This window comes from Macaca nemestrina, chromosome 14 (genome assembly GCF_043159975.1).
Source record: "Macaca nemestrina isolate mMacNem1 chromosome 14, mMacNem.hap1, whole genome shotgun sequence".
Lineage (NCBI taxonomy): Eukaryota > Metazoa > Chordata > Mammalia > Primates > Cercopithecidae > Macaca > Macaca nemestrina.
Window position 1 is genome coordinate 59,547,705 of NC_092138.1, and position 24,454 is coordinate 59,572,158.

Consider the following 24,454-nt stretch of genomic DNA (forward strand, 5'->3'; position numbering starts at 1 on the left):
GAGCATACAATTTTAAGAAAACAGTTTTTACATCAGGTGAAACTGTAGATAAAACTTCAACTGTATATTTTACTTATTCGACATATTAAATTAAAATGCTAAAATCTGTAGCTTTAAAATAAAAAAGACAGGGTTTTAAGAGGACAGCTAGCAAAATGCTGGATCTATAATTTTGGAGAGAGCAAAAAATATAAAGAATTAATCATTACTGAATACAATTGCACTGACATTTTTTATCAAGAGGAATAATTACAAATCTGGGTTACATCTTTAGACTGGGGCAACTGTCAATTATTGATGCAGTGAAATGTTAAGTGAATTATTTTAACTTAAAAATCAGTGGAAAGAGAATCTCAGAGGGTTAAGAATAAACAACCAAAGAAATGTCTAAGCATCCAAAAGCATCTTAATTAGGGAAGTCCTTTGGTATATCCTCCTTATCAGCATAATTTTCCATTACTTTATATTTTACACTGAGAAAACTGCCTACAGCTTCATTAGAACAGACTTAAGGGAGGGACTGCAACTTTAACATCAAAGAATAAATAATTATATTCAGCTATTAGGTATTTTTCTACTCTTCAAAGACAAGAAATTAGTTTCTGCCCTTGAGGATATCACAGTTAAGTTAGGCAAATGGACAAATAAACAAATTATTTCAATAAAATATGCTAGTTGGTATGATAGAGGAATGCATAAGATTCTGTTGGCGTAAGAAGGAAGGGATACAACCCACGGTGGTATTTGAGTACAAGCTTAATAAAGGAGATGGTTTTTGTGGTCCTTTCTGAAAGACAAATGAGTGATTTGAGTAAAGAGAGTGAGTGACCTTATATGGACAGAGTGTAGCAGGTGCAAATATGCAGTTCATGAGATATCATGACTTTGCAGAACACTCCAACTATAGTAGATTCATACGTTTGCCCAAGGTAGGCTATGTTTTATAGATTTTCTTGTCTGATTCTGAAGGCAAGAGTCACTTTTTGATCATACCATGAGACATTCTGGTGGTGGGCAATAATTAAGTTTAATTATTAGAATCACCAGAATAAAATCGATTCAATTGATTAGTCACCCTTTAATAAAATCACCTGCCTCAAAAGAATCTTCCTAATTCCTGATAATTGAATTTAATAAAATATTATTTAAGTAATATTTTATTTAAAAATATAATATTTTATATAAAATGGGATAATACCAAATTCATTTATTCTTGGCTCAACTTCATCATAGTCTTATTACCTCTCTTTATAAAAGCAGCATCCGAAATTTTCTCCATCAGAAAGGGCTTATATCATGGTCGAAGATGTACTTGAAGGCCTAGAATGTGTATATTCTTTAACAACCTTATACAATAAAAAACCTTTTATCTCTACCTTCATTCCCACTTAGTCTACACTAATTTTACCATGTATTTGGTATTCAACTGATTTTCTAGGAAAATTAATTTTAATTTTATCTTAGATTCAGGGGGTACATATGCATGTTTGTTACATGGGTAATTGTATACTGGTGGGGATTGGGATTCTAGTGTACCCATCATGCAAATAGCGAGCATTGTACCAATAGGTAGTTTTTCAACCCTTGCCCCTCTCCCACCTGCTCCCTTTTTGGAGTCCCAGCATTTATTATTTCCATCTTCAAGTCCATGATTACCCATTGTTCAACTCCCGCTTATAAACGAGAACATGTGCTCCCCACTCCCTCCCAAGTTAGTTCACTTAAGATAATGACCTCCAGCACCACCCACATTGCGGCAAAGGATGTGATTTCTTTCTCTTTCATGGCTGTGTAGTATTTCATTATCTATCTATCTATCTATCTATCTATCTATCTATCTATCTATCAATCACATTTTCCTGGGAAAAATTTTATCAAGTATTTTTAGGTAGAAACTCTGTTACCCTTGCCTTGATTCCTGTAGCAGCCAGACAAGTCATTTTGTGTGTGTGTATGTGTATATACTTTTTATTATATTTATATGTAATATATAATCATTATATTTTTTATTATATATAATATATTTACATTAAATATTATGTATATAAATATTTATATTAATTTTATTATAATTTACACTAGTAACATTATATTTAGGTAATAGAATGACATATATCTATTATTGTGAGAATAGCTGAGGTAATATAGTATATATTATGGTATATTATATTATACTATATATAGTATAATATATTCCTGTAGCAGCCAGGCAAGTCATTGTGTGTATATAAATACTTTTATTACATTTATATATAATATATATGATCTTTTATATATTTTATTATATATAAATACATTATATATAATATACATATATTATATATTAACACGTCATATATAATTATATATAATGCATATATTATATAATATACATTTATAGGCCGGGCGTGGTGGCTCAAGCCTGTAATCCCAGCACTTTGGGAGGCCGAGACGGGCGGATCACGAGGTCAGGAGATCGAGACCATCCTGGCTAACACGGTGAAACCCCGTCTCTACTAAAAAATACAAAAAACTAGCCGGGCGCGGTGGCGGGCGCCTGTAGTCCCAACTACTCGGGAGGCTGAGGCAGGAGAATGGCGTGAACCCGGGAGGCGGAGCTTGCAGTGAGCTGAGATCCGGCCACTGCACTCCAGCCTGGGCGGCAGAGCGAGACTCCGTCTCAAAAAAAAAAAAAAAAAAAAAATATATATATATATACACATTTATATTATATAGTATAACATATATTTTATATTATATATTAATACAAAATATATAAAAAATATATAATGATAATATGTATTATATATAAAAATATAATAAAAGTATATACACACACACACACACACACACACACAATGACTTACCTGGCTGCTACAGGAATATATTATATATAGTATAATATAATAGACTATAATATATACTATATTATCTCAGTTATTCTCACAATAATAGATATATGTCATTCTATTACCTAAATATATGTTACTAGTATAAAGCAGTAAAATTGACCGCATGTTCTTGACTTAGCAATGGGTCACAATAGTATTCAAATAGCTCCTATGACACAAACAGAGCTTGCCATAAATACAAAGCTTAGAAATTTCAGTAATTTGGTTTCTCCCAGAGATTGAGATAGATATCAAATTTATTATCTAAAAGAAGAGAAAAATGTATGACCACCCACTAAGGTAATGGATCAGAAAAACTGAATTCACGGACCAGAGATTGAACAATAAACGATATTCTTTTGCCTGCAGGGGTTCCACTGACAGCTAAGTGGTTGTGGGTGCATTTCTCAGTTCTTGGACTTTCCCGCTGGAAACAGAAACTCTCAATACATTTTTCTGTCCATAGAGCAGACACTTACTGGCCTCTTTCCACAGTCCTACTTCTTAGTGTATCATGGCTCTAGGCCTAGAAGTCTAGTGAAATTCATTAATTTAACATTCATAGAAACATCTAATGCTGAAATTGGAAGGAATTTTAAAGGTTAGTTAGTATCAAGCTTATATGATGCATGAATCCACTACTTATTGACTGCTTGAAAGACAGTGTGCTGGAAATATTCTCTCTTGGCCCTCCCTCTGGAATCTGAGAAGCGGATTTCAATCTGAGTGTCATTACAAGGTTATACAAAAAGAAAGCTTGATAACTAGACTGCTGATCTTTGCATCCTGACTCTTACCATTTAACTTTGTTAAGTTAAATGTACTGTGCCTCAGTTTTCTTATCTACAAAAAGGGATGAAAATACTGAATTCAGAGAAGTTCTGAGAATTTATTGAGATTTATGCAATGTTTGCAAAATATTTTCTGGCACTCAGTAATACTCAATGAGTGTAAATTACTATTTTCATTTAAGTCTGCTTAACTTAAGACTTCGTCTTTCTCAAAGCTATCGCTTGTAACAAACCTTCAGCATTTGTTTACATCATCTCACCAGGGAACAAAGAACATTAATAACTCTTTGCTCTCATTCATCTACTGCTTAGGAAAAATATGAAGAGTATCTTAGCAGTTAGTTTGCCTTGCTGGAAGATGTGTTAATTATAGAACAACTTTATCTGTAAATCCCAGAAATCAACATCTTTTAATACAGCATATGTCAGAGGCATCCTGACATATTATCATGTTATTAAATTCTCATGTTTTCCGATATTTAAAACTGTTATAATTCCTGCTTGCATAGTTCCAATTTTTATGTGTTCCACCATGTCAAAAAATTGTGCAAATGTTGGGGTTGTAACCTAAACATTACAAATCTGACATTATAAAATTGCATGCCATTTTAAATTAAACTAGTATCTACTGAGTTTTGTTTTAGATAAAATAGAAAGACAGTGAGAGTAGGAACCCTCTATATTTAATTCATTGCAATGTTAGTAGCACAGAAGCTAGTATATAGCAAACTCTAAGTAAATATTGTTGAATTAATGATTAATTCGTTCCTAAAAGATAAAATGTAAATTTTGTAACAATAAAACACTAATAGAATAAATAAATGTGTATTTTGCTAAAGGAAGAGTACTCATATGAACAAGATAAATTGATATTGAGATAAGAATGTAAATATTATATTAGCCATTGCATTCATTAAAATAACCATATTAGAGTTTAAGTGGAAAAGTCATAATTAATATCATAAATATTTGTCTGCTAAATATGTGCATGTTCAAATTTCCAACTAGTTTACTTTTGCTCACTAATAAGCTGTATGCTCTCTCTCTATTCACTAAGCAGTGCAGTTTAAAAAATACATATGAGTATAAAATACATATGAGTATAAAATATATCATCAGCTAACAGCAAATGGAATGTTTTTATTGAGTACTCCATCTGAATATTAGATTCTAGTGTAGATACTTACTTGAGGTTTATTTGGGTGACATTCAGTTTGCCTGTCCTACAAAAGCTAAGGTAACTCTTGCAATTTGTCAAAGATTGTAATTTTCTCCTAAATGTCTTAAACTCAAAAATTGCCAGGCTGAAAGTTTCTATTTTGAGTTCCTCTGAGAGATGCATGCTGCTTTTATTTCTTATGAATAGTAAACTCATAGAGTGATTTCTTTATTCATGCTTTGTTTAACACTTGGCTTTTTATATTTCATACTTTTATACTTTAGTATACTGAAGGATAGTTTTATGCTTTACACTTTCAACATAATTTTAGAGATTATAAAGCAGGATTTTTAGTTTTTATAAAGTGTAAAACTAAATAATTTGTAACTGCTTTCTCTTCCACATATTTATACATATACTATCCTATTTTATTATGACAGATATATACTATTAGTTTTTTAGATATTAATTTTTAGATATATAGATTTTTTTAAGAATAGGGTTATTCACATTGTTCTCTCTGCCTAACTTTGTGTCTATCATACCAGAAATGTTTAATAACTTCAATGTGTATAATTTATTAATTCTATTTGAGAGAATATTGGAATCCCATATAATGTTTTATTGGAATTATTTTTAATACTTTAAAAATCTTTTTCTATGGTCTTTGTTTTTGATTGATGAAAATAATATAAACTATAATTATAATTGTAATATATATTGTGCTAAGATTTGAATATGTATCCCAAAAGTTCATATATTGGAAACTTAATTGCCAAAGTGACATTATTACGAGGTGGGACCTTTAGAGATGATTGGGTCATGTGGGAAAAGTTCTCATGATTGGATTAATGCCTTTATTGTGGGAGTGAGTAAGTTCTTGCTAAAGCAGGTTGTTATAAAACAAGTTAAACTTGCCCTGTGGTGTTTCACATGCATGCTGTTGACCTTTTGCCATGTTACTGTGGGGCAAGAAGGCCCTTACCAGATTTTGACACCACGCTCTTGGAATTCTCAACCTCCAGAACCACGGGCTAAATACTTTCTTGCTCATTATAAATTACTCAGTCTCAAGTATTCTAACAGAAAAGAAATTAAGACATCACAATTTTTTAGCAACATAATTGTAAAAAGTAAGTCATACATGATCTCATTTGAAATTGTCATTTCTACAAACTATCAAAGATAATAGCTTGAAGTAAAATATTTCTGGGCATTTTTTCCATCTAAAACAACTTTACAAAGAAACTTGCTTTATATAGTGCTGTGGGCATGGGTTATGTGATGTATCCTTAGGTGATCAGTTCAGCTGATTTCTACTTCATGCAGTAAGACCTGAACTGTTGGATACTGTCTCCTCACTACCACCCTCATCTTGAGCATGGCTAAATATTAGGTACAAGAAGATGGTATAAAGGGGGGCTTAGTTACTAACATATGTTGGACACAGGTAGTTTGTGTGAGATAATCAAGACTTGAATGAAACTAGGTGATAAGACATAGTATATCCTACGTTATACCAAAAAAAAAGTGTATTTCTATTTGGTATTTTAATTGCTCAAAAAGTAAATGTGCAATTACTAGTTGAATATAGGAGCTTCTTGTCTTGAAAGAAAACTCAATTATTCCTATACATAGACCATTATAGTATTTTACCTGTTACATGCGTATACTTTTTTTCCATTATTTTCCTCTTAAATTGAGAATGTCTTGATTTCAGTGAAGTCAGAGTACATGCATTGACTACCATGTGGATTTGTAAATATATTGCCCTTTTTTCAAAACCAATTACTAGTTTTATTAAAGTGATTTCAGCTAATTATACTGCAACTATGCCAATTATTTTAAAAGTCATTATAGCTCAAATATTAGCAATCATTAATTACTTTGCATACCCTAGCTGTCCAATTTTATTTAATTTACATGCCTATCTGACTCATTAATATCTTTGACATATTGAAGTTGATTTTTTTTATATAGAATGGAAAAGGCAGCCAGTGAAATAAAAGAAGCCTTTAACATTTACAAGAAATGCTTATACAATATTCTAGTAGTAAATAATTCAAAATAATTAAAGGTATTTGCTCTATACTTTTAATTTTACATAGTAAATAATTATAAATATGAAATTTATAATAATTCCTAAGTATAATAATTCATACCCTGAAAATGTGCTGAAACTTAACATGCATTGTATACTTTGTTTTCTCTAATATTTGTGCTTTCACGTGTGCTATGCTGTTGCACACTATATCCTAGTGTATGACAGATGTTTGAAAGAAGTCTGAAATAACACTAAGAATAACCTTAAGACACTTTATGTAGAGGAAAATATTTTAAATAAATGTTTGAATAAAAGGTTGTAATCTTACTAATACAATTTATCTTTAACTTCTCCTCAAAGACAATTGTGCTTTCTATATAATACTTTTTAACTTAGGAAACAAATTTTAATAAATGTTTAAGTTCACATGCGAAATTACCAAAAAAAGAATATAAAATGTGTCTTTAAATTTCATTGAAAAGTCATATATTAAAACTCTGCAGATGAATTCCTATACTGATTATTAAAAATATTTATCCTAGCTGGGCATGGTGGCTCACGCCTGTAATCCCAGCACTTTGGGAGGCCGAGGTGGGCAGATGACCTAGGGTCAGTAGTTCACGACCAGCCTGACCAACATGGTGAAACCCTGCCTCTATTAAAAATACAAAAACATTAGCTGGGCATGGTGGTGGCTTCCTGTAATCCCAGCTACTTGGGAGGCTGAGGCAGGAGAATCACTTGAACTCGGGAGTCAGGGATTGCAGTGAGTTGAGATTCTGCCATTGTACACCATCCTGAGCAACAAGAGGGAGATTCTGTCTCAAAAAAAAAAAAGTTTATCTTGCAACATCTAATATGTAATGTTTCTTGGTTGTCTCTCAAAGCTATTCACAAAGGTTCTGAGTTCTAAGAAATGATTACCAACATTTTCTTCTGTTTTGTTTTCCAACCTTCCTTTTATCCCTGCTTAGCCATATCTAATGAGCAATGATTAGCTTCTGCAGCATATACACATCCTAACATTTGTTTCGTTGAGGAAGTCTAAGTGACTCAAGCTGGAAGCACACATAGCCAACTCATGAAATCCTTAGCTTAGCTTCATCCAATTCCTATGAAGGTTCTGCTTTGGAAGTCAATATGAACAGTCATAAGTGCTAGTATTTATTTAAAAAGAATAAAAATGTATTTTTTTGTCAAAAATTTGATATGTTCTGACTTATCCTATCTTCTCCATGACTATATGAGTCAGGTACTAACTCTGTTCTATTGAAGAAAAAAATAACCAGAAACCAAAACCAAAATGAAACCCTGAATCTACACAGCTGTAAAATGAGCCAGTTAAAATTAAAATTACATGACTACCTTGAGGCAGAAATTAAATTTAAATTTCAGGTCAGTCTGATTTCAAATCCTGAGCTCTTTTTGAAATACAATGCTACCTTTCAAAACTGCCGCTCATTATTTACCTAAAGACTTGATATATAGGCCAGGAATGGTGGCTCACACCTGTAATCCCAGCACTTTGGGAGGCCGAGTCATGTGCTGCTGGATTCGGTTTACCAGTATTTTATTGAGGATTTTCACATCAATGTTCCTCAGGGATATTGGCTTGAAATTTTCTTTTTTCTGTTGTGTTTCTGCCAGGTTTTGGTATCAGGATGATGCTGGCCTCATAAAATGAGTTAGGGATGATTCCCTCTTTTTCTGTTGTTTGGAATAGTTTCAGAAGGAATGGTACCAGCTCTTCTTTGTGCCTCTGGTAGAATTCATGTGTGAATCCATCTGGTCTTGGAATTTTTTTGGTTGGTAGGCTATTAATTGCTGCCTCAATTTCAGAACTTGTTGTTGGTGTATTCAGGGATTGGACTTTTTTCTGGTTTAGGTCTTGGGAGAGTGTAGTGTCCAGGAATTTACCCATTTCTTCTAGATTTTCTAGTTTATTTGCGTAGAGGTGTTTATAGTATTCCCTGATGGTAGTTTGTATTTCTGTGCGATCGGTGGTAATATCCCCTTATCATTTTTTTATTGTGTCTATTTGATTCTTCTCTCTTTTCTTCTTTATTAGTCTGGCTAGCAGTCTATGAAGCTACCTTTGACTTTCTTCACAGAATTGGAAATAACTACTTTAAATTGCATATGGAACCAAAAAAGAGCCCGCATAGTCAAGATAATCCTAAGCAAAAAGAACAAAGCTGGAGGTATCACCTGACTTCAAACTATACTACAAGGCTACAGTAACAAAAGCAGCATGGTACTTCTTACTAAAACAGATATCTAGACCAATGGAACAGGACAGAGACCTCAGAAACAACATCAAACATCTACAACCATCTGATCTTTGACACACCTGACAAAAACAAGCAATGGGGAAATGTTTCCCTATATAATAAATCATGTTGGGAAAACTGACTAGCCATATGCAGAAAGCTGAAACTGGATCCCTTCCTTACACCTTATACAAAAATTAACTCAAGATGGATTAAACACTTAAACATAAGACCTAAAATCATAAAAACCCTAGAAGAAAACCTAGGCAATGTCATTCAGGACATAGGCATGGGCAAAGACTTCATGACTAAAACACCAAAAGCAATGCCAACAAAAGCCAAAATTTTGTAGACAAACGGGATCTAATTAAACTAAAGAGCTTCTGCACAGCAAAAGAAACTATTATCAGAGTGAAGAGGCTACATACAGAATGGGAGAAACATTTTGCAATCTATCCATCTGACAAAGGGGTAATATCCAGAATCTACAAGGAACTTAAACAAATTTACAAGAAAAAAAACAAACAACTCCATAAAAAGTGGGCAAAGGATATGAACAGACACTTCTCAAAAGAAGACATTTATGCAGCCAACAAACATATTTAAAAAAGCTCATCATCACAGGTCATTAGAGAAATGCAAATCAAAACCACATTGAGATATCATTTCATGCCAGTTAGAATGGCGGTCCTTAAAAAGTCAGGAAACAACAGATGGTGGAGAGAATGTGGATAAATAGGAGCACTTTTACACTGTGGGTAGGAAATTAGTTCAACCATCACGGAATACAGTGTGGCAATTCCTCAAGGATCTAGAACTAGAAAAACCATTTGATCCAGCAATCCAATTACTGGTGATATAAATTATATAAATGATTATAAATCATTCTTCTATAAAGACACATGCACATGTATGTTTACTGCAGCACTATTCACAATAAATAGCAAAGACTTGGAACCAACTCAAATTCCCATCAACAATAGACTGGATACAGAAAACGTGGCACATACACACCATGAAATTCTATGCAGCCATAAAAAACATGAGTTCATGTCCTTTGCAGGGACATGGATGAAGCTGGAAACCATCATTCTCAGTAAACTAACACAGGAACAGAAAATCAAACACCGCATGTTCTCATTCATTAGTGGGAGTTGAACAATGAGAACATGTGGACACCAGGAGGGGAACATCATACACCGGGGCCTGTCAGGGGGGTTGGAGGCTAGCGGAGGGATAGCATTAGGAGAAATAATTAATATAGATGATGGATTGATGGGTGCAGCAAACCACCATGGCACGTGTATACCTATGTAACAAACCTGCACATTGTGCACATGTACCCCAGAAGTTAAAGTATAATTTAAAAAATAATTTTGAGGAGGAAGGCCAATTATTAATTAATATTTGTATATTTCAAAGGGTATGTCACTTTACCAAGCACCCCAATGAATGGGAAGCGCGAGCAGGTCTCTTTTGACACTGACTGACAATACAGAGCAGCCAATCCTTTTTATCTCAAAACCATGTGCCAATATGTAGGACCCACTGTACCATGTCATGGCCTGAGGCAACAACAACTTTTCTGCCTTGTTGGAGACATGGCATGTGCCCTTATTACCCCCGCCATAGCCTACGGATGATTACCATTTCAGGTAAAGAACTTTGAGAATTCCTTGCCTCTCACATATCAAAGATACAAATTAAGATTATACGTCTTTGCCCACCCCAAGGCTCAGATGGCTGAGACCCAATTTAATGTACAAGCTGATAGATTAGCACAAATTTTGGAGACCAGGGTCAATTCTTCTCCAGATAACACTTCAGATTACGTTACCCTACTTTTTGTCCCAAGGTACTCATGAAATACTACATCATAAAAGATCCTCTCCCCTTGAGGCATGGATTAAATAGAAAGGGCTTTGCCCCTCCTCTGCCATAGCAAAAATTGAGACAAGCCCATGACAAAGATGGGTCATTGATAATATAATCTCTGGGGTGCCATCCCACAGGGATCTTGCTCCTAGAGTCACTCACCAAGATTTATCAGGCCACTGTCCCCTCAATCAGTACCATTAATGTGCCTTGATCATGGTGGATACTTATTTTTGTATTTTTTCTCATCCCACCCACCAGACATGTCACCACTAAAACTATCAGAGACTTGCTAAAACACTCCTCATTGCCTTTGGAGTTCCAGGCACAATTAACACTGACCACAGTACTTACTTTACTTCTCAAAATATATAACACTGGGCTCCAAAGACCTAACCTATCAGCCCCAGACTGCAGGTCTTATGTAACACCACAATGACTTGCTTTAACAAAATTTATTTACCAAATAATGTGATCTTCTACATGGTTATTGCTTCTAATAGTGGCTCTCATTATTCTAAGCACCCAGCCTTTAGGGACCTGTAGTCTATATCAAATGCACCCAAAATACCTAAATTGACTTTTTTACCCTTCGTAGTGATGCTCTGATTTTTGAAGATCACAATGAACTAGGCATTCTTCCCTCACCGTTCTCCTCTTTTATCCAATTTTGGTTGGACCATCAGTCAGATTGAGATTGAAGCCATTCAAAAATGAATTGTAAGTTATGATCCACTCACTGTTGTATGCCCCTCTGGATATCTGCCAAAACTATCTGACACCCTGATGATGACAATTTGCCTAAGCTGCAAGTTTGCCAACATTTTTTCTAGCTATAAGGAAAATTTAATTAATAATGTTAAGAATGATTTCATTCAGGAAGTAGACGTCATACTTCAAGTTCTAGGACAGCCAGTACATTACATTTTGTCCTAGCTGCTGTCCACACTTACTTGGGCTCTTCAGTACAACTACCATAGCCAACCACTGAATGACACTGTAATCTCATTCCCACTTTTCTGGGAAAATTTTCTGCAGTGTTTAAAGCAGTCCCTACTGGTAATTCTAAATGCACAGGGGTTCACACCACACTGGAGGCCTCACATATACTTACTACATGCCCTGCCCCTCCCTCATTGAGCTTCTTGAATTAATGCCCCTAGGCCCAGACCTGACTTTTCACAATACATGCCAGACCATTATTCAGTCTCATGGAGTGAATGTATGCATCAGGCTCTTTGGGGGATTATGATATACCCAACATGATGCCAACAGAAGAATTTCTTTTCTTTCATGTTTTGCCCCTCCTTACTCAACTACATTCATACATTTCTGTGACTCCCTGATCAACAGTGTTTTATACCTGAATGTCCTAAATGAATGTGGCCTGAGTATTACAAATCAAGTGAGGTTCATGACCTTACACTAAACTAACTCTGTAATAGCCTGAGGGACTCTCAGATTACTCCAGTCTCACAGACAGCCTCATGCCTAATGATAACATGACATCTATACTGGGACCCATCCCTGAGGATGATGTCAGACCTTCAGCTAAACTCATTCTTCATCCTCTGTTAGCCCTCCTATCCTCACCTCTCCTTCCTCCCCAAGTCAGCCTGAACACCATGAGCTACTCTTTCTTCTCAAACACAGAAACAAATAATAAGTAATAATTCATAAACTATTTTTATGAGAAAATATTTTGCATATTCTTCAAATATTCTATTATGGCAAAGTTTGTGACACATATATATCATGCAAAGGTATTTTCACATTCTACAATGTATAGAAAACATGTAAAGTAAACTATGTTTAATGGCCAAAGTTTCTTTTTTTTTCTTATTTGAAAATATCCAATTAACCAAAAATAATTTATTAACACAACTTAATATTAGTCTAAGGTCTTAAATTTAATTAAAAGTTTGGATATTGTAACTAAAGTCAACACATTAGTCCCTTATTATTAATATTATTTGAACTTATGAGATTAAACATTTTAAAAGATATCTTCTTGTTACAAATTAATTTCTTCAAACACCATTTAATATGTTTGAAATCCTAAACTATTGTCGGAACAATGATAGCCTCTTTGACTCATAAACCAAGTGTTGGAAAATTTGAAAAGTTTACATCATGAAATGTTTAACATAATTATATACAAAATAGAATTTTTTGGCAGTAATTTACATAGAAAACATAGAAGTCATATGCATTTGTTAACCAGTGTTGTTCAACTACTTATTTGAAATATTATATGCAGTTATTTTTAATAAAATGTTAAGTCCATGTGTTTAAAAGCTAAATTTTATAAAGACTCCTTGAATTATGTTTAAACTTTCTTTCTTCATTTTGTGGAAACAGAGATCTTCTTTTCTCTCTTAGTAAGTTAGTCCATTAGTCACTAAGTTTTCCTAGCTGCAGGTTTTTATATATAGCCCATATTTTTGAAAGCAAAGTAAATTCAACTTAATATTTTTTTTTCAGTTTTTAGGAGGCCATTTATGTCGATCTGTACTAGATATTTTTAGGAGGCACAGAGGCCAACAATTTTTTTTATGATTAATTAGTCTCCAAAAGTTCTCCACTTAGCAGATAAAATGAGAGAAAAAAATGAAAAGGAGAAGTTTGAGGGATCCAACTTCAGTCAGATGTGAAATTATAATTGTCAAGATACTTCTTCTCCCTTTGCATAAAGGAGAGAAAAAATAGATGCAGGAAACTTATTTTTACACTTTCACACACACACACACACACACATCTATTATAGCTGACTTACATGAAGTAAACTTCACACACAGCTATTACAGCTGACTTACATGAAGTAAACTTTCTCTTAAGTGTGCTTTCTTTTAGACAAATAAAACTAGATTCTTTCCTTCTGTTTGTGCTAAGGTGCCTCTGAAGTAAAAATCCTATGCCCAAAGTTTCTAAAACTGGCCATTGTAATTCTAGATTCCCCTTTTTGAGATCCTTTCAAGAATTCAAATATTTTGTGCTGTTAGCATCCATACAATTAAGCAGATAGAAACTCTCTTGGTAGCAAGTTTATGAAATAATGGATGCCTGTTGTAGTTGAAAAACAATATAATTGCAGGTCCCAAATTACCAAAACCGGTTCTTCACTTTTACCTAACTCATAAAAATTCATAGCAATAATAGAATGAAGTGGTGCTATCTCAACCAAGGATAGTAATAATAATATTAGTAACAGTCATAAAGACTCCAGCATCCTTCTAACACAAAAAGGCTGACTGTAGTAGAACTACTGCTGTTAGAGGCCCCACTATCAACACCCTGAAAAGGGAAGATAGCAAAGGGTCTTCAGCATACTTTATCCTCATTGAAGCTTTCTGGGCTAGGCAGGGGAAGTCTGGTTCTGATATGAATGATACTATCAAAAGGTGTGAGAAGCAAAAAATCCAAACAAAACGATCAGTTCAAGACTATACACTGCAAGTAAAAACAACTTAAGTATTCTTGAAGAGAGGGGCAAGTAACTTAAAAGACCGTATTTAGTTGGGGAAGATCAAACCCTTATTTCAAAAATTATTTACCATTCAAATCTCTGGAAGGCATGGGAAACAGGTTGGGTTAATCATAGGTCAATATGTAGGCACAGAAGAATGAAACTGGGGTATAGCAACTGTTGGTCAGGAAATGTCAGTTTAGCAGAACTGGGCAGGAACTTTTAGCGGACTTGCAAGTATCAGTGAAAAATTTTTAATCTTTATGCTTCTTTCCATTTAGTTTGATTGTATGAGTTGATTTATAGAGTATGTGACAACATTTATAATGAAGATAATACAACCAGTACATTTAGTCAGTAATTAAAAACTATGAATATTCTCCAAGGTGTTTTAAATAAATCTGTCTTTAAAATATCTCTTCTTTCCACTACCCTGTCAGCACATTTATTACTACATATGGAGAATAGTACTGAGCAGTGAGAAAAGAATGTGCTAATGGAGTATCTCCTTTATTATCCTTCACTAAGTTATATCTTTAGGATCTCTTATACATCAAACAGAAATTATTATTATTTTTTGTCTTCAGAATCAGGACAGATGAAACTCTAATACCAATTGTTGACCATCTTGCTATTTCCTTTGGTAAATAAAATGGCATAGAGTAGTCTTTGAAGTTAGCAATATTTTTTAATAATGTGAAACTTTGCTTTGTTTTCAGAAAAAGATAAAACAGATGAAAAATATTAGTGCTGACTGATGAAAGCTCCTGAGGATTTCTTTCTGCCTAGCATATTTCCCTCAAGCTTTTAAATCCAATAGTAAGATGAAAAACCTTGCTGAATAACCATGTAGAGAAGCATTGTGCTAGGCATTGTGGGAGATTTGAAGAATAAATGAGGAACATGGTTGTTATTCCCATCAAGCTTATCACATAATTAAAAATAGATACACATGCTGTCACACACACACAGGCAAAGCCTAAGAGCAAATAATATTTAATAATACTAGATACCAATAAAGCTGAAAAATGCAAATTATTATATTATCTGTTTTCAAATACACATAGTTATGAAATATTACAAATAAAGTTGATAATCTTTGAGATGTAATAATGATGTGAAAAAATAAGATTTCAATGAGACAAATGTAGCTCTCAAATAGAGGAAAACTAAGGGTAATAGGAGCAATGGAAAAGAAAGATAATTCAACCTATTTCTTCAGCTTTATGAGAGATAATCATAGGGTAAGTACATAATATTTTATGCTTCTCATTTAATGTATTTTATGCATTTAAGGATACTATTTGAAGTACTAAACTAGAGTGAAACAAGTTCAAAAACTTCCAAATTACTGGAGAATTGGTTGCACAAGGGAGGAAAACATCTTATAAATAATAAATGTAAATGAAATAAATGTAAGCATAGAAAAAATGAGTCAGAATTTAGTCATAAAAGTACAACTCTATATGATCCTCAAAGGTAAACCCAAGCAGTGTCACTCAAAAAGACTGAAAGGGAAAAGTATGAAAACTGCCCAAGTAGACAATAGAGAAAAGTTAATAATTATAATGATAACATAATTAAATAAAACTATAAGAAAAGGTTAATTCATTGCAAAAATTATGTTAGGCAGTTAATTCATAGTGTTCAGAAAAGTGTGTGCAGCCAATATCCTACTATTAGTTTATGAGTAATAGACAAATTGACAGAAACTACATAGCAATGCAATTTATTAACATTTTTCCCTGGCATTGATATTCAAGATAATAATAATAAAGCAGGCTATAGTATATATGTAACTCAATTTATGAAATTGTATCTATCTAAAACATTGAAAAAGATATATAAACACATTTAAACACTACAAATTTTCTGTATGTCCTCTTATTGAATCCATAAAAAATATACAATGTTTAATAACATGCTGAATAAAAAGAAAAATTGTAAAATTCCAAGAAATAGAAATTGTACAGAATTACTCTCTAGTCACACCATATTTAGCACTGTAAAGAAACTGCAAATGTACAAATAAAAATTATCTTAACAATATGAAAATTTGTTCATTTGCTCTCTGAACAACTGTAGCACACGAGATAATCAAAATTAAATTGCCAAATAATTATTAGTACATATCTAAAATTATAAGATATAATGATAATTTTACTGAGAGGAAAATTAACCACCTAAAGCCTTCCATTAATCACCCATAGAAAAAATAGTAAAAGATACATTCAACTTGATATTTAAAATACCAAAAAGTACCCAAAAAATAAGAATGATAATGTGTAAATACAAAAGCAGAAATGCTGAAATGAAAAACAGTTGGGCAACATAATTATAATAAATGTAAGAGGTGATTCTTGGAAAAACATAAACTAATTGTTGGTCTAAAGAAAAGGAGGACAATACTTTCAAAGCAAAAACTGCACCAGTCAAAGTTAAAGAGGCAAGATAGGCTTTATCTAAAAGCTATTGCAGTATGGAAGAGAAGACAGAATGCAATCTGAACTCAATTCTGTTGTAATAAAAAGTTTTAGATCGATGTTTGTTAATTGGCTTTATCACAAAGAAAAGTAAACTTTCTCCCTGTCTTCATTAGGGGAGGTAGTTTTGTAAACTGAATTAGGCTCCCAGAGAAGTTAGGTTCCCACCCTCTCACAGAAGCTAAGAGATGGGGTGCTATCTTCCTTGATGATTGCACTTCAAAGAAATAGCCCCCAGGCTCTTCAGAAAGACATTTCTGGGTTATAAAAACGGCAAGAGAATTTTAAAAGATTTACATCTCAAGGGGTAGGGTAAGAATTCACAATTACAAATTCTCTAAAGTAAATGCTCTATCAAAAGGGAAGTTGGAGGCAAGGGTTAAGAAGAAGACTATCTAACGTTTAGTCAAGCTGAGGGGAACATTAAATCCATCTTGTTTAATATCCCAGGACCACGCATTTCCACAAGCTATTATCTTCAACGTTTAACATAGTACATAGTACCCATGATAACTACATTGTCTTAGAACATAGAAAAAGGAAGAATACTTACTATTCCTTTTAAAGGCCCCACTTAACCCTTATATCTAAATCTTACAAACTAAGAACCAAACGTAAAACATCTGCCAAGCTCTGCTGAGTTTGACATACATACATTCACACACACACACACACACACACACACACACAATATTTAACACTAACAGACTGATTCCAGCTGGCATTACCAGAAAACCCGCTGATAAAGTGGAGTTGTGTGTTAGTCAGAGGTCTAGCAGGAAAGAGATGATACAATCAAAAGAGGTTATTAGAAGATTGGAGGAAGGGACTACAATATTTATAAGGATCTGGGCCACGTTAAGAAAATCAATAGGGGCCAGGCGTGGTGACCTGTAATCCCATAACATTAGGTTGCTGAGGCGGGTAGCAAGCTTGAGCTCAGAAGTTTGAGGCCAGCCTGGGCAGCATGGTGAAACCCCATCGTTTCAAAAAATAGCTGGGCGTGATAGTGTGTGCCTGTGGTCCCATCTACCCCAGGCTGAGGTGGGAGGATGGCTTGATCCTCAGAAGATTGCAGTGAGCCAAGATCATGCCACTGAACTTTCAGCCAGGACAATAGAGGGAGATCCCACGAAGGGAATGTGGGTGAATGACCAAGGCAGGTGACCCTGCAGAGATCAGACACCAATGGAATGTGGGTGAATAATCAGGCAGGCGTCCCTGCAATGATTAAACACCAAGGGAAGCCTGCCTTTCCTAGTCCATGACTGGTGCCAGAGTTTTGGTTCCATGGATAAAATGTGTCTCCTTTGTCTCTACCAGAAAATGAACGGAATTGAAATTAAGAGAAGGGAGATTGAAGGGTGCAGCCAAGATTGAAAGGAGAAAGGTTGAAGGATAGTGAGAGACGGTGGAGAAGACAGTAAAAAGCGGTTGCTTACCCGATTTAAAATTGGTGAGATGTTCCTTGGGCTGGTTGGTCTGAGGACCTGAGGTCACAGGTGGATCTCTTCACGGAGTGAGGGTGAGGACAGGGGACTGGCCTCCCGAAGGAGTCCTGCTGACCCGGGTCTTCGGCACCAAATGTCTCACGTATCCATGTGAAGAGGCTTTGTGTGAGCAACAAGGCTGTTTATTTCACCTGGGTGCAGGCAGGGTGAGTCTGAAAAAGGAATCAGCAAAGGGTAGTAGGACCATCATCAGTTCTTACAGGTTTTGGGATAGGCGGTGGAGTTAGGAGCAATGTTTTGCGGGCAGGGGGTAGATCTCACGAAGTACATTCTCAAGGATGGGGAGAATTACAAAGAACCTTCTAAGGATGCAGAAGAAACAAAACACAATGGTGGAATGTCATCAGCTAAGGCTATTTTCACTTCTTTTGTGGATCTTCAGTTGCTTCAGGCCATCTGGATGTATACGTGCAGATCACCGGGGATATGATGGCTTAGCTTGGGCTCAGAGGCCTGACACTAAAAATCCTGGGTTTTGTTCTTTTGTCCAAACTTGAGGCTCTTCTTTCATTTTGATAGACAGTCTGGAACGTAGTGAAAGATGTTATAAAGTACATCTATGCTGGTGATGAAACTACCTTTGCAAATTATGACAGTAAGAGAAATCTGAAATAGTTGACTCCATTTTGCTTCTGACCTCTATGCTGGCCTTGCTTATTCCTGGGTGTAGGCCAAACTAACACTGGGATAAATTTAGTTTATAGTTTAACCTTAACAAGGATGATAATAGCCCTTCTCAAAACTAAACTGCCTTTGTAAAACTAGTAAAAGCCCACAAGGATACAATTATGAGAGGGGCCTGGATTCTGCCAACATATAGGCTTAGTTAAATGATAACCACTTATTGTTCCAGAGGTCACAAGATTTGTAACATCCCCAGTTACTCCTGTTGATAACATTGCTATTGCAGAATGTAAGATTGGTCTCTTGAGATGTTTTTCAGACTGACCCCACTGGGATCCACAACTCAATTCAATTAGCCCTTTGGCCCTCCACCCAGAAGTGGACTCTGCACAGAAGAACCAATTTCTGCACCCCTATAATGGCATCCCTAACAAATCAACAGCACCCATTCCCTAGCCACCTGCCCACCAGACTATCCTTGAAAACCACTAGTTTTCCGGGAGACTGATTTGAGTAATAATTTGGTTCTCCCATATGGGTCAGCCTCATGTCCCTTAAAGTCTTTCTTTACTGCAATGCCATGATCTCAGTGACTTGATGTTGTTTTTGTAGTTGGCAAGAAGAACCTGTCAGGTAATTTCAGTGAGAGTTAAAACTCTGAATTCTGTCTTTTCATCTCTTGAAATTTTTGCTTGGGTTTTTAGCTTTCCAGCATTTGTTCTCCATTGGATTTTCCTCCCTAAACCTTGATAGTTAGTCAAGAATTTGGGGAGATTTGACCTTGCAGTTTAGGGCTTCCCATTTTGGGGACTGCTTATAACCAGGATCTTCCTGTTCAGTTTCATGCCACTATAAGAGATCTGGACTTCAATATTTAACTCTAATTCTACTAAGTTTTATTTTCCATGACTGGGCCTTCAAAATTAGGCATGTGATCATGGGCAATACAATTTAAATATTTTGCTTCCTTATTCTTTATAATTCCTGCCTACTCTGCTCACAATAAAATGCTTCCAAACATTTTTTTATTTTTGGCTGATTAGACTTTGTAATTGTTATTACCAAGAAGATAAGTTTAGTAGCAATTAATTCAGAAAATAAAATTGTATTTTAATCTCCCTGGGTGATTCTAATGTGTACCCAGAATTTAGATCTAGCCAAAGGCTGACCTAATCACATATAATTGTAAATTCTTTGTCACTTAGATTATTAGTTGAGTTTGCATTGATAGTTACCAATAGCATAATAAATATTATTATAGTACCTATTCCAAATTAGTCTAAATTTTCTATCCAGCTGGTAATAGTTACAAAATATGATAAATACACTTTCCGATATTTTATTACTTTTGTCCTATAAAAAAATCACAATTCCTCAAAAGTCTATATCTGCTTATGAACTTTAAACAAGCTTTATTTATGTGTGCTTATTCATCTGTGTGACTTTCATAAGGCACTGGCCTATTATGGCACCTCAAAATACTTCGATAGGCTGAAATCACTCCTGAGATTTTAATCTAAAGTCTTTGTTCACAAAAGCAAATATTAATTCCCACTTCATCAGACAGCTGGAAGAACTAGCAGGCATTAAGTGTTCCCAAACATTTTACAAAATACGGTGTTTGTCTCTAGTTTGATTAAACCTAACATTAGTTTCCTAACAAATCCTGATACTTCAAGGTTGTTTTCTACAGGATTTTATACAAATTACAGATTATATGATGTGATTCTTTTAATATTCAATTCAGTCACTGAGATTTCTTTATTAAGGCCAAATTTTAAAAAGGCAAAAAAGGCTTCAGAATATATTGATAGATATAGATAGATAGATAATAGATTAATAGATGCACACTTGGATTCTGAAGCTCTATTAAAGCAATATTTATTGCTTTAAATATAACCATCTTAAATTTTTCTTTACTAATTTGGAGGACAATAGTATTAGTGGTTAATTTGTACTTTGCAGATGAAATAGAAATAGTTGAAGTGCAGCAATTCATATGCAAACAACATGCATCACCATTGCCATAGTCAATCATTTTTGCATTTCAAAAACACTGTAACAAAGACTAGGGTGCATAGAGTTCTCTATCCTCAATATAAAAGGAATTTCAAATAAGCCCTCTTTCAAGCATATCAAAGAGCGCTTAATGGGAAAATTATATTGTAATCTCTAAAAGAACCAGTTTAGTGGGAGAATGAGTTCCTAATTAGTGGGACTATCATTTTGCTGTTTGATAATAATCTTACTCTTTAGTGAAGCATATTAACTCTTTCAAGCCACTGGGGGACATTTATAAGTATTGCTGCCAAAAGCACTACAGTTGATATTTACTAAATATTTGGACCCTATTAAACTAAACATGCTGCAAAGCATTTAAAGTGTGAATGGTGAATGATAGCCTCCACAACAAGGTGTTTCATTGCCCTTGGATTCAGAAAGCTCAATTTGGTTCAGAAAAGATAATTTGTGGCTGGAGCGGTGGCTCATGCCGGTAATCCCAGCACTTTGGGAGGCCACAGCGGGTGGATAACTTGAGGTCAGGAGTTCGAGACCAACCTGACCAATATGACGAAACCTGCCTCTACTAAAAATACAAAAACTAGCTAGGTGTGGTGATGCACACCTGTAGTCTCAGTTACTCTGGAGGCTGAGACAGGAGAACTACTTGAACCTGGGAGGCGGAGGTTGCAGTGAGCCGAGATTGCGCCACTGCACTCTATCCTGGGTGACAGAGTGAGACTCGGTAAAAAAAAAAAAAAAAAAAAAAAAAAAAAGATCATTTATTTGTGTTTGTAAGATTAGTGAAATTTTGATTTTAGGTTTACGTGTATCTTCTCAGAACTAATCCTCAGAAAATATCATAAAAGGAAAAGCTGGAATGAACTAGCAAGTTTTGCTGAGCATCAGCCCTAAAGAGTTTATTTTGCACATTATGTTAAGATTTGAAAATAATGTAAATGAGGAAAGATGCTCCTTGATGTCAATTCCTTGCCCCTTATCAGAAAACAGTTTTTTCTAATCATTACATAATATCATAATGTTGTTTTCAAATATTCCTGTTAGAAAAAGGAAGTAAATTTAGATGATCTCTTGTTACCACATTTGATGTTTTAAAGGTTGACTTTTTTTTTTTTAGTTACAATTCAAAATGTTATTTATTTTGTTTTTATTTTCCTCAGCCTCCATAAACATTTGATATATGTGGCAAAAATATAGTGGTAAATGATAACATTCCACTTAGCTTAACAAGAAGATATTTGAAAAGCACAATAGTAATGTAGTCATTGTTTGAACAAAACTAAGACTTGATGGTCATTAGATGACTAAAATAATGAGCTTCTGTAATAACAATAGAAGAAACTGAGATGAGAGAATTGATACAGTGCGTATCTCAGGGTGTGATTTAGCTTCTGTCCATCTGACTGAAGAAAAAAATAGATTGTATCTTAAGCTACTAAGATGAAAATAACTCTAGTATTTTTATTTCTCTCTCACAGATCCTGGAGATTAGGTCATGGACACCATTGTGGACTATTATTCCATCTACCACACTCTATTTGAAGTAATCATTTATTTATGATCAACTAATACAGTAATTGAAATTATTCATTTTTATGATCAGGTCCTACATATTAATTAACCAACATTCAAAAAAATAGACATCTATTATGTACTCAAGATTATTTGATGTTACATAAAACAAAAAAAAAATTTAAAAATTCCACTACATTTTAAAAACTTACAATTTACTTGAAAAACAAAAATATTAGGCAAAAGTTAATATGAGATATAGTTGAGTGAAAAATTATGAGAAATCTTTTACAACCTGAAGTAGAATATAATTCAAAACTCAGGTTATTCATTAAAAGCTTCAGGGAGTAGTTGAATTTGAGCTAGTCCTTGAAGAATCAATAGGAGTTGTAAGAGTAGAAATGAGAGTAGAAATGAAAGAGAATACTGTATGCTGGGTCAGTAAAAAAGGAACGTAATAAGCCAATGTTAAACAATCCTGGCATTCTAATAGAGCATGAAGAAATAAAAGCATTGAGAAATGAGGATTGTGGCCATCAATAATGAAACAATATTTTATTTTTAATGTGTATGCATGCATGTATGTGTGTATGAGTATGCTGGATATATTTTACAAAAGCTGGAACTAAAATAGATTGAAAATATGAAAATATAAAAACAAAGAAATAATTTTGTTACAGGTAGTTAGATAGGCATGAGTGGGGCAGGAGAGGGCTCTTCTCCCCTCCTCCCCTAGGAATGTCAGGTGATGATTCGTCAATTATCACAAATGCCTCCCTAAAAATGATAATTTGGCAGCCCACTGAGGGTGCCAGGGAGAAGTCATTTCCCATGACCCACAGGTATTAACATTAAAATGTTCATTGAATGCAGATGCCAGGGAGAAGAAACTTCCCGGGCACATGTACTAAGATGAAGTGGTGGAATATGACTCTCCAGGTGCACTCCAACGGAAAAAGGAGGAAAGCCTCAGATGGACATGCATACACCTTCCTAAACACACTGTGTGTGCTCAGTTCGCGAGGGTAAAGGGGACTCGCTACATGCGGGAAGCCCACCCTAAGAGAAGAATCATGGGAAAGAGGTGAGCCTATAAAGCCCTAAGATCAAGGTTAAACACTCCTTTTCTCTTTGACCTTCAGGGGCCCTCTTGGATTTCTTCCAAGTGATTTTTCCTTTCTTTTCTGTTCCAAAGCCTTATAAATAAACTTCCGCTCCTGCTCTGCAACTTGCCTTGGTCCCTTATATGCTTTATGCCTGTATTCGTTTGTTCTCACACTGCTAATAAAGACATATCCAAGACTGGATAATTTATAAAGGAGAGAGGTTTAATTGACTCACAGTTCTGAATGGCTGGGGAGGTCAGGAAACTTACAATCATGGCAGAATGGGAAGCACACAGGTCCTTCTCAGGTGGTGACCGGAGAGAGAATGAGCGTCCAGGAAAAGGGGAAGCCCCTTATAAAACCATCAGATCTCGTGAGAACTAAGTCTCTGTCACGAGAACAGGATGGAGGAAACTGTCCCCATGATTCAATTATCTCCACCTGGTCCCTCCCATGACATTACGGGATTATGGAAACTAAAATTCAAGGTGGGACTTGAGTGGGGACACAGCCAAACCATATCAATGCCCCTCTGTCAAATTCTTTCTTCGTAAGAGGCAAGAATTGAAATTGCTGGAGACCGGTATGGTTTCACCACCAGTAACTCAGGGTAAATCGGATCTCTTCCACCAGTAGCGATTTAACTTTGTGTTTGTTTGTTTGTTTGTTTTTAGACAGGGCCTTACTCTGTCACTGAGGATAGAGTGCAGTAGCGTGATTT